This window comes from Salvelinus fontinalis, chromosome 23 (genome assembly GCF_029448725.1).
Source record: "Salvelinus fontinalis isolate EN_2023a chromosome 23, ASM2944872v1, whole genome shotgun sequence".
Classification (NCBI taxonomy): Eukaryota; Metazoa; Chordata; class Actinopteri; order Salmoniformes; family Salmonidae; genus Salvelinus; species Salvelinus fontinalis.
Genome location: NC_074687.1, coordinates 27,293,110 through 27,306,155, shown reverse-complemented (window position 1 = coordinate 27,306,155; position 13,046 = coordinate 27,293,110). Strand labels below are relative to the sequence as shown.

Genomic DNA, 13,046 nt, shown 5'->3' with positions numbered 1-13,046 from the left:
TCACTGCACTTTATACTCCTCTGTAAACTGGTCATCTCTGTATACCCGACGCAAGACCCACTGGTTGATGCTTATTTATAAAACCCTCATATGTCTCCCCGTATCTGAGATACCTACTGCAGCCCTCATCCTCCACATGCAACACCTGTTCTGCCAGTCACATTCTGTTAAAGGTTCGCAAAGCACACACATCACTGCACTCAAAAAAATCAACTAGGGCATGTGTTTGATTAGCAAACTACAAATATGTTTGCATTAAATTAATTAATCGTATTTATGTTCATTAAATGATTCATTCTTGTTTGTTGTACATGACTCAAAGAAAATTTAGATTAATTAAATTCATTCATGTCAATCCAATGAGACTGAGGTCCCTCAAAACAATGAACCTGATATGGTTAGCTATTGCGCATGCTCCACGCACACCAGATGCAAAGTTTGTAGAAGCAGGAGTGGGACGTTTCATGGACGACTAACCAGCACGTTCAAGAGTACTGTCACCTAATAGTTTGGCATCTTTGATATTAAGGGTAAGTAATTAAGATATATCTACTTTAATATATTTAGTTCAATAGGGTGAGTGTTAAAAAGTTATTAGACATTTGTGAGACATGTCTCAGTTGGATAGTTTTCTCTAAAACATGAACTTTGTCTCATGTTTCTCACAGTTAATGCTAGCTCAGCTTTGCTATGGCTAGATTTGATTTATTTACACCACGGGTACATTATTTCTCAAAATTGCTTTTTTGTGCTCCTATTAAAAACTCATGCCACTGAACCGCGGTGCAAAAAAATAAACTTGCAGTGTAACTAAATCAATTTAACACTCATTTCAGTGACGGTAATAGGCCATTAAGAGATTCACTTGAGGTGGAAGGTGTACCTGTGTTGTAGCTAGGCTTGTGGCTCTGCCATGAGAGAGACACGGCGTGTGTGTGGGGGACTGTCAGGATGTAGTCGTAGCCACGGTAAATCGTTGTGTTTAGAGTGGTTAAGTTACTGTTAGTCCAGAGAAGCATTATAGAGCAACACTTATCGGCGGACCCATATGTTGCGTTTCCTGCCTCAGAAATAAATGTTAATGTATGACGGCGTCTCTCTACCGGCGTTTTGATCGCTCGTCAAGTTTTTCAGCTAGGAGCCAGGCTAAATAGCTTAATACCAGAGGACCACGGTTTGGAGCTGCAGTTCTGGGAAGGTAGCAAAAGGCTGTGTAAATCCTGTCTAAACCTTTCTGCCACACAGACTCAACTCTATCCGTAGATAAACAAAACACCATAGACTAATATACAAAATATTATAGGAAATGATGATGCTATGAAAGCTGTGGTGGAGTATGTCTTATCTTGATGAAGACACATGCCCTTGCCAAGCAAACTGGAATTGCTTTACTAATTCATTAATAATGAAATTATTAATTCAAATAATAACAAGAAGCAAAATAAAATCATAGAGTCTAAAGAAAGTGCATGTGCTTTTTCTGCCTCTAACATCACATTAGCCCATCAGTAGGATATTTTCCTTGGTATTTGGTCTTCATTGGTCAGTCATTGAAATCATATTTGGCCCTTTTACAAGTCTTGAATTCAATATTTCGTATTGTTTTTCTGCTCCCAGGTCTTCTCCATTAAGGTTGAGTAACAGTCTTCACATTTCAATGTATGTAATTATAGATATTGTAATACTTATTCACAATAGAAATATTACTTCTGTTGTATTAACTTTTTAAAACAATTTCTCTTTTTCCCAGAAATACATCACAACATAAAGCCGTGTCCACATGCTCTGAGATTTGTATGCACCTCATCAACAACACATGTCAAGTTAATATTTTTTGTCATATTATTGTTTATCTGTTATCATATTTACACTTTTGATGTTTAATGATTTAGCTGAAATGCAGTGTCAAATTATTTGTGTTTTTAACTACCGTATTTTGTTTTTGAGGAAATACGGTATATTTATTTTATCATTTGCTAATGCATATTTTTTTTTCATTTCAGTGACGTATGTTGCGGTGCAAACATTGTGTCGCCAGAGAGGGTAGTAGGTACAAATGACTTAAACATTATATACTACATCATCATTATGGAAGAGGCCAACATTATCTTTGCATATGTAAATTGTCCATGCACATTCAAGACATGGAGTGAACTCAACACCCATGAAGCTCATTCATCTCAGTTTACACAGACAGATTCCAGTTCAGTAATATTTAAATGCGAGTTATGTGAATGCAGTGAGCTCTCCACAGAGATAATTTTTGTTCATATTGGAACACATCTGAGAAGTAACGAGATTGTTAGTTGTATGTTCCTTGGTTGCCCTTTCAAGACAAATATTTACAGTACATTTTATACACACAAAAATAAGCATCATCCACACACACTGAAAGATTTAAAAGCCAGTGTAGTTGCATTTGTGTACCTGGTGCAAGAGTCAGATACCTCTGATAATGTGAGGGCTGGCTGTTCTGCTGATGTATCATATGGTGAAGTTGAAACTGGGTCAGTGACAGAAAGTGATGACGGTGCTGTAGTAAATCTGCCAGCACTAATTGAGCAGAAAATAGCAGTAATATTGTTGAAATTGGAACATATATTTCATATTCCAGCAAAAGGAGTAGATTAGTTATTGGAAGTGTTGCATTTTTTGTTATATTCAGCTTGTGCGCCTGTCACAAAGCGTCCAGGTTCAGAAATGTTCAAAAGCCATAACCTACAAATTGGTCAGGCTGTTATTGAAAAAGGGCGCTCCTAGTGGCCGGGGACCTTAACGCAGGGAAAATTTAATCAGTTTTACCTCATTTCTATCATCATGTTAAATGTGCAACCAGAGGGAAAACAATTCTAGACCACCTTTACTCCACACACAGAGACGCGTACAAAGCTCTCCCTCACCCTCCATTTGGCAAATCTGACCGTAATTCTATCCTTCTGATTCCTGCTTACAATCACAAATTAACTTCTTGCAACTATAGGGGGTGCTGTTTCAAATTAACATAATTGTCTCTACAGATTAAACTGCCTAGTACTCAATTCTTGCTCGTACAATATGCATATTATTGTTATTATTGGATAGAAAACACTCTCTAGTTTCTATAGCCGTTTGAATTATGTCTCTGAGTGAAACAGAACTGATTCTACAGCACTTTTCCTCCCAGTGTGTGAGATTTAGACATCTTGGCCTCTGGTTCCAGATCAGTTTTAAAAGTCTCTGTTAATCCTATGAGATACAAACACTGCCCACGCCTTCCTCTAGATGTCAGTAAGTGGTGACAATTTGAATGGAGTCGATTGCGCAATCATTGGCTCTATAAATGACAAAATACCGGAAGTAGCCTTCCTTTGGACACTGCGCTCAACGCAAGAAGGATATCTGACTGGCCTTTTTCCAAGCATTGGTTTAGCGAGTAATATAGCGTCGGTCATCTTTTTACTTGTTATAGGTGTTAGAAACATCATAATGTAGTTAATTTAAACCGTTTTATAGCAATTTATATCCGTTTAGTGTGATTTTGAGGCATTGCTTTGTAATAGACTTTGAAGCTCCGGGCACATTTCGGGGTCCCGGTCGTACGTTAGTGGGCATTTCGACGGACAAGTGGACATCTTTCGACCAAAAGAAGATTAGACCCAAGAAAGGATTCATTGTCCAAGATTCTGATGGGAGAACAGCTCATAGTAAGAACAATTTATGATGATAAATCGTGTTTCTGTCGATAAATGTTAAACGTTCATGCCGCCATCTTGTTTGCTATAGCTTTACTTGGCGCAACCTGTATTGAAAAGTAAGGATAATTAAAAAAATGTAATTCCGCGATTGTATTAAGAATTAAATTGTCTATCAATCGCTGTCCACCCTGTATTTTTTAGTCAAGTTTATGAGTATTTATGTATAAGACTAGATCACTGTCTAATATGGTGCAGGACATTTTCTGACCAGCTGAGCTACTTTTGTCATTGTCTAACCATGATTTTGGTGGCTAAATATGCACATTTTCGAACAAACTCTCTATGTATGTTGTAATATGATGTTACAGGAGTGTCATCTGAAGAATTCTGAGAAGGTTAGTGAAAAAAATTAATATATTTTGGCGATGATTACGTTATCGCTCTCTTTGGCTAGAATCAATGCTCTGGTAATGTTTGCACATGTGGTATGCTAATATAACGATTTATTGTGTTTTCGCTGTAAGACACTTAGAAAATCTGAAATATTGTCTGTATTCACAGGATCTGTGTCTTTCGATTAGTGTATGCTGTGTATTTTTACGAAATGTTTGATGATTAGTAATTAGGTAATACACTTTGCTCTATGTATTTATTCTAGTCTAGTTGTGATGGTGGGTGCAATTGTAAACTATGATTTCTACCTGAAATATTCACATTTTTCTAACAAAACCTATCCTATACCATAAATATGTTATCAGACTGTCATCTGATGAGGTTTTTTCTTGGTTAGTGGCTATCAATATCTTAGTTTAGCCGAATTGGTGATAGCTACTGGTGTTGAGAGAAAATGGTGGACAAAGAAAAATGGTGATTTTTGCTAACGTGTTTAGCTAATAGATTTACATATTGTGTCTTCCCTGTAAAACATTTAAAAAATCTGAAATGGTGGCTTTATTCACAGGATCTGTATCTTTCATTAGGTGTCTTGGACTTGTGATTTAATGATATTTAGATGCTACTATTTAATTGTGACGCTATGCTAGCGATGCTAATCAGTGTGGGGGGAGGGGTGGGGGGTGCTCCCGGACCCGGGGTAGAGGCTCGTGAAAGGTTAAAGCAGGAAGCACCAGTTACAAGGTCTATAAAAAAGTGAGGACAATATTGCTAGCACAGACTGGAATATGTTCTAGGATTCTTCTCATGGCATTGAGGAGTACAACCCATCAGTCACTGGCTTTATCAATAAGTGCATCGATGACGTCATCCCTACAATGACTGTACGTACATACCCCAACCAGAAGCCATGGATTACAGGCAACATTCACACTAAGCTAAAAGGTAGAGCTGCCGCTTTCAAGGAGCGGGACTCTAACCCAGAAGCTTATAAGAAATCCTGCTATGCCTTCCGATGAACCATCAAACAGGCAAAGCATCAATACAGGACTAAGATCGAATCTTACTACACCGGCTCCGATGTGCTCGTTGAATGTGACAGGGCCAGCAAACTATTACAGACTACAAAGGGAAGCACACCCGAGAGCTGCCCAGTGACACGAGCCTACCAGACGAGCTAAATAACTCCTATGCTCACTTAGAGGCAAGAAACACTGAAACATGCATGAGAGCATCAGCTTTTTCGGACGACTCGCGTGATCACACTCTCCACAGCTGATGTGAGTAAGACCTTTAAACAGGTCAACATTCACAAGGCCGCAGGGCCAGACAGATTACCAGGACGTGTACTCCGAGCATAGTGCCCTCAAAGCTCATCACCAAGCTAAGGACCCTTGGACTAAACACCTCCCTCTGTAAATGGATCCTGGACTTCCTGACGGGCCGCCCCAAGGTGGTAAGGGTAGGTAACAACACATCCGCCACCCTGATCCTCAACACGGGGCCCCCCAGGGGTGTGTGCTCAGTCCCCTCCTGTACTCCCTGTTTACTCATGATTGCACAGCCAAACACGACTCCAACACCATCAAGTTTACTGATGACACAATAGTGGTAGGCCTGATCAACAACAATGATGAGACAGCCTATAGGGAGGAGGTCAGAGACCTGACCATGTGGTGAAAGGACAACAACCTCTCCCTCAACATGATCAAGACAAAGGAGATGATTGTGGAATACGGGAAAAGGAGGACGGAGCACGCCCCCATTCTCATCGACGGGGCTGCAGTGGAACAGGTTGAGAGCTTCAAGTTCCTTGGCGCCCACATCCCAGACAAAGGAACATGGTCAAAGCATACCATGGTGGTACCATGGTGGATTATTGATGGCTCACCTCTCACAGTTCTGGGTGACTTGATAAGCTCCCCACGTCTACCTTTGACTCATTCCTCTCTGCCTCCTTCTTTCCACTCCTCTCCTCTTTTGACCTCACCCTCTCACCTCCCCCCCCTACTCACATGGCAGGCAATACGCTTGACCTCATCTTTGCTAGATGCTGTTCTTCCACTAATCTCATTGCAACTCCCCTCCAAGTCTCCGACCACTATCTTGTATCCTTTTCCCTCTCGCTCTCATCCAACACTTCCAACTCTGCCCCTACTCGGATGGTATCGCGCCGTCCCAACCTTCGCTCTCTCTCCCCCGCTACTCTCTCCTCTTCCATCCTATCATCTCTTCCCTCTGCTCAAACCTTCTCCAACCTATCTCCTGATTCTGCCTCCTCAACCCTCCTCTCCTCCCTTTCTGCATCCTTTGACTCTCTATGTCCCCTATCCTCCACGCCGGCTCGGTCCTCCCCTCCTGCTCCGTGGCTTGACGACTCATTGCGAGCTCACAGAACAGGGCTCCGGGCAGCCGAGCGGAAATGGAGGAGAACTCGCCTCCCTGCGGACCTGGCATCCTTTCACTCCCTCCTCTCTACATTTTCCTCTTCTGTCTCTGCTGCTAAAGCCACTTTCTACCACTCTAAATTCCAAGCATCTGCCTCTAACCCTAGGAAGCTCTTTGCCACCTTCTCCTCCTTCCTGAATCCTCCATGAACACCGCCGCAGCCCGTCTGGTGTTCAACCTTCCCAAGTTCTCTCACGTCACCCCGCTCCTCCGCTCTCTCCACTGGCTTCCAGTTGAAGCTCGTATCCGCTACAAGACCACGGTGCTTGCCTACGGAGCAGTGAGGGGAACGGCACCTCCGTACCTTCAGGCTCTGATCAGGCCCTACACCCAAACAAGGGCACTGCGTTCATCCACCTCTGGCCTGCTCGCCTCCCTACCTCTGAGGAAGTACAGTTCCCGCTCAGCCCAGTCAAAACTGTTCGCTGCTCTGGCACCCCAATGGTGGAACAAACTCCCTCACGACGCCAGGTCAGCGGAGTCAATCACCACCTTCCGGAGACATCTGAAACCCCACCTCTTTAAGGAATACCTAGGATAGGATAAAGTAATCATTCTAACCCCCCCCCCCCTTAAAAGATTTAGATGCACTATTGTAAAGTGGTTGTTCCACTGGATATCATAAGGTGAATGCACCAATTTGTAAGTCGCTCTGGATAAGAGCGTCTGCTAAATGACTTAAATGTAAATGTAATACCAAGACAGTCGTGAAGAGGGCACGACAAAACCTATTCCCCCTCAGGAGACTGAACATTTTTGGTATTGGTCCTCAGATCATCAAAAGGTTTTACAGCTGCACCATCGAGAGCATCCTGACAGGTTGCATCACTGCCTGGTGTGACAACTGTGCGGCCTCCGACCGCAAGGCAATACAGAGGGTAGTGCGTACGACCCAGTCCATCACCGGGGTCAAGCTTCCTGCCATCCAGGACCTCTATTTCAGGGGTTGTCAGCGGTACCGGAGAACCAAGTCTAGGTCCAAGAAACTACTAAATAGCTTCCACCCTCAAGCCATAGACTCCTGAACAGCTAATCAAATGGCAACCCAGACTACTTGCATTGCCCCCACCCTCCGGAATGCTGCTGCTACTCTCAGTTATTGTTACTTTAACTCAACCTACATGTACACAAACTCAGCAAAAAAGGAAACTTCCCTTTTTCAGGACCCTGTCTTAGAAAGATAATTCGTCAACATCCTAATAACTTCACAGATCTTCATTGCAAAGGGTTTAAACACTGTTTCCCATGCTTGTTCAATGAACCATAAAGAAATTGATGAACATGCACCCGTTGAACGGTCATTAAGACACTAACAGCTTACAGATGGTAGGCATTTAAGGTCACAGTTATGAAAACTTAGGAAACTAAAGAAGCCTTTCTATTGACTCTGAAAAACAGCAAAAGAAAGATTCCCAGGGTCCCTTCTCATCTGCGTGAACGTGCCTTAGGCATGCTGCAAGGAGGCATGAGGAAGGCAGATGTGGTCAGGGCAATAAATAGCAATGTCTGTACTGTTAGACGCCTAAAAAGGTGCTACAGGGAGACAGGACGGACAGCTGATCGTCCTCGCAATGGCAGACCACGTGTAACAAGACTTGCACAGGACCGGTACATCCGGACATCACACATGCGGGACACGTACAGGATGGCAACAACAACTGCCCAAGTTACACCAGGAATGCACAATCCCTCCATCAGTGCTCAGATTGTCCGCAATAGTCTGAGAGAGGCTGAACTCAGGACTTGTAGGCATGTTGTAAGGTAGGTCCTCACCAGACATCACCTGCAACAACGTCACCTATGGGCACAAACCCACCGTCGCTGGACCAGACAGGACTGGCAAAAAGTGCTCTTCACTGATGAGTCGCAGTTTTGTCTCACCAGGGGCGATAGTCGGATTCGCGTTTATCGTCGAAGGAATGAGCGTTACAGTGAGGCCTGTACTCTGGAGTGGGATTGATTTGGAGGTCCATCATGGTGCATCATGGTGGTGTGTCACAACATCATCGGACTGAGCTTGTTGTCATTGCAGGCAATCTCAACGCTGTGCGGGGAAGACATCCTCCTCCCTCACGCGGTACCCTTCCTGCAGGCTCATCCTGACATGAACCTCCAGCATGACAATACCACCAGCCATACTGCGTGTTCTGTGCATGATTTTTTGCAAGACAGGAATGTCAGTTCTGCCATAGCCAGCGAAGAGCCCGGATCTCAATCCCATTGAGCATGTCTGGGACCTGTTTGACCATTCCCCCCAGAAATGTCCAGGAACTTGCAGCTGCCTTGTTGGAAGAGTGGGGTGACATCTCACAGCAAGAACCGGCAAATATGATGCAGTGCACGAGGAGGAGATGCACTGCAGTACTTAATTCAGCTGGTGGCCACACGAGATACTGACTATTACTTTTGATTTGACCCCCCTTTTGTTCAGGGTCACATTATTCCATTAATGTTAGTCACATGTCTGTGGAACTTGTTCAGTTTATGTCTCAGTTGTTGAATCTTATGTTCATACAAATATTTACACATGTTAGGTTTGCTGAAAATAAACGCAGTTGATAGTGAGAGAACATTTCTATTTTTGCTGAGTTTATTACCTCAATTACCTCGACACCGGTGGCCCAGCACATTGACTCTGTACCTGTACCCTTGATCCTTGTCAATCATTGGTGAAATTGGCATTATGACAATATCTTTAATGAAATCATTCAAAAACATGTATTAATGCAATTGCGACAGAAGTTGACAATCAGGAACATAGCACACATGTTTCCGAGTACCTTCTATAAGAAAGGATAGGTCGCAAGTTGCTTTTATTAAACCTGAAGTCCAGCCTTTAGTGATGTCACTGCCTACGCCATTACCTTTTACTCCAGAGACCAAAACCATGCCTACAAAGCTATATAAACAAGGCTTTTAGTGTTATCTAAAAGCTTAGCAGTAAATGTCCAAGTAGATTTATAGTGGAATGTCTGACTAGTCTTACCTCCTACACTCCCCTGCAGAGTTCTGTCTCAGTCACACATTTCTTAAAGGGGTCTCTTTATAAGAGAGAGAGAACTAGAAAACAACTTTAGAAGAATTCTAAACCTATATAATGAATATATATATTGTTAATCTGTAGTCTAGGACCCAATACATGTAAGGAGGGAGGGGTCTTATAACCCCCCCCTTCTATTAATACAACATAAGCATAATCAATTATCCTCTTATGGCTGGGGGCAGTTTTGAGCAGCTTGGATGAATAAGGTGCGCAGAGTAAAATGCCTGCTACTCAGTCCCAGAAGCTAAGATATGCCTGTTATTAGTATATTTGGATAGAAAACACTCTGACGTTTCTAAAACTGTTTGAATGACGTCTGTGAGTATAACAGAACTCATATGGCAGGCAAAAACCTGAGAAAAAATCCAACCAGAAAGTGGGAAATTTGAGGTTTGTAGGTTTGCCTATCCAATATACAGTGTCTATGCGGTCATATTGCACTTCCTAAGGCTTCCACTGGATGTCAACAGTCTTTAGAACCTTGTGTGATGCTTGTACTGTGAAGGAGGGGGGAATGAGAGCTGATTGAGTCAGGGGTCTGGCAGTGTGTCACGAGCTCACTCAGGCGCGCCCCCGTGAGAGTTAGCTGTGTTCCATTGCATTTCTACAGACAAAGGAATTCTCCGTTTGAAACATTATTGAACATTTATGTTAAAAACATCCTAAAGATTGATTCTATACATCGTTTTACATGTTTCTACGAACTGTAATGGAATGTTTAGACTTTTCGCCTGGCCTGCGCGTCATCAATTTGTATTTTGGAACTAAACGTGCGAACAAAAAGGAGGTATTTGGACATAAATTATGGACGTTATCGAACAAAACAAACATTTATTGTGGAACTGAGATTCCTGGGAGTGCATTCTGATGAAGATCATCAAAGGTAAGTGAATATTTATAATGCTATTTCTGACTTCTGTTGACTCCACAACATGGCGGGTACCTGTATGGCTCGTTTTTGTGTCTGAACGCCGTACTCAGATTATTGCATGGTGTGCTTTTTCCGTAAAGTTTTTTTGAAATCTGACACAGCGGTTGCATTAAGGAGAACTTTATCTAAAGTTCCATGTGAAACACTTGTATGTTTTATAAATGTTTATTATGAGTATTTCTGTAAATTGATGTTGAGGCAAAACATTACTGAACATAATGCGCCAATGTAAACTCAGATTTTTGGATAATAAATATGAACTTTATCGAACAAAACATACATGTATTGTGTAACATGAAGGCATATGAGTGTCATCTGATGAAGATCATCAAAGGTTAGTGATTCATTTTATCTCCATTTCTGCTTTTTGTGACTCCTCTCTTTGGCTGGAAAGATGGCTGTGTTTTTCTGTGACTAGGTACCGACCTAACATAATCAGAGGGTGTGCTTTCGTCGTAAAGCCTTTTTGAAATCGGACACTGTGGTGGGATTAACATCAAGTTTATCTTTAAAATTGTGTAAAATACTTGTATTTTTGATATTATGAGATTTCTGTTGTTTGAATTTGGCGCCGTGCACTTTCACTGGCTGTTGTCAAGTCGATCCTGTTAACGGGATCTCAGCCGTAAGAAGTTATTCTAATACATCAAAAATTTGTAGAGGTGAACCCCTAGGTGAACCTCTAACAAAAGTTTTTCTGGTGAATACATCTGTAGATTCTGCACAGCTAAGAAATCAGCTATTCAGTCATTGACTGCTGGTGTTTTTGAAAATAGAACGTGGGAACTTCATGAAGCCCATTTGAAGTGTGTACTGGAAACAGCAAGTGCATGCTGTGGAGTTAAACAGGATTGTATTTTGAGTAAGAATCTCACCCATTTTCATGTCACTGCAGGCTACCCTCCAGATGTAGCACATTATCTATTTGAGGGCATAGTACCTGTGGAGCTTGCTCATTGTTTTTCTCTTTCGATCTCTAAAAAGTATTTCAATTTGATCTAAACGTTTGAGTACAAATGGGGAGATAAAACCAATCGCCCTCACGCAATACCATAGACGTTCTCTGTAAAAAAAAAAAAAAAAAAAAAATTGGGGTGGAAATGCACATGAAAATTGGTCTCTGCTTCGATTGTTGCCACTGATTAAAAGGCCACTTGTTCCAGAGGATGAGCCTACATGGCATGTTGTTTTGGATCTCAAGGACATAGTGGAGCTTGTCGTAGCCACTGTCCACTCAGAGTTGATTTCATATCATGTGCAAAATCGAGTGCAAAATCGGTGAACATCGCCAGAGATACCAAGAGCTTTTTCCAAACAAACGTCGTCTCCCTAAAAATCATTATTAGGAGCACTACCCTGTTAAGATTTGCCTCTTTGGGCCTCTTGTCCATACATGGACAATGAGATTTGAGGCGAAATTTACACTCTTTAAACAGATTGCTCGCCATACCAACTGTTTTAAAAACATACCTCTCACACTTGCCAGAAAACATCAGCTCATGATTGCCTCTGACTTGCACTCTTCTGACCATAGGACACCTTTGGTGGTAACTAGAGTCTCATCAATACCAATTTATGTGTTGCAAAGTGACATTGCAATTGTTATTAAGCTAAAATTACCATATGAAAGTGATAGGAAACGTATATTTTTGTGGAAAATAAAGGTTAAATCAGAATAAATGTAAAGCGGAGTAGTACATATCACGAAAGATCCAAGTTTTGATATCAGCACTAAATGGAATCTACTGTAAGTTATATGTTTTAAAAACAAAGTATCGAACAGATGTACATTAGACCATGTATACACATACCCACACACACTTGTTTAATGATACATTAAGTGCCTCTGAGTTTTCTTATTGTGAAATATTCAACCAGTGTGTTTGTTTTTTTATTGTTTAGGTCTACACAATGACCCTGAGGATCAGGATCAAGACTGAGGATCATCCTTGGTGAAGATGATGCCAGGAAGCTAATTCTGCCAGCAGGGATATCGGACTCCATGGAGAAATTGTGCCAGACAAAAATACTTGTTTTGGATTGCAACAAGATCTTCAATATCAAGATGCTGATTTTGGAAATGAGTTCATAAACATGTCTGTGATTCCCAAAATAAATGACAAAGCAACTATAAAGGTGGTCTACTTGCAGAGTTCTACAGAAGATGATGCTATGACACGTCAACCTCCAGCAGTCCAAGGCCCAACAGATTCCATATCAATCTCCTCAGTTGACACGGATAATACAGAGCCCGCTTCATCTTCAGGTTCATCGCCATCTACAAGGCACTGGGTTTGGCCAATCTCCTCCTTTGACACGGATAATACAGAGCCCGCTTCATCTTCAGGTTCATCGCCATCTACAAGGCACTGGGTTTGGCCAAGTGTCTTCACAGTCTTTCGTTCAGCTATGAGGCTGAACTGCGACTTGAAAAGGCCAATGCTGAGTGCAGTGCTAGTGGAACTCATTTGAGCCCCTCATCGAAACTGAAATCTGACATTTTGAAACGACTGGCAGAAGAAATGATTACATTCAAAGCCTACCCAACTAAGAATGA

General features: G+C 41.9%; 1 protein-coding gene across 1 annotated transcript in view; it reads right to left on the bottom strand.

Moving 5' to 3' along the window:
• LOC129821076 (NALCN channel auxiliary factor 1-like) overlaps window positions 1-13,046 on the bottom strand; it is a 364,314-nt gene that overhangs the window by 41,263 nt on the left and 310,005 nt on the right. The gene's annotated exons all lie outside the window — the stretch shown is intronic.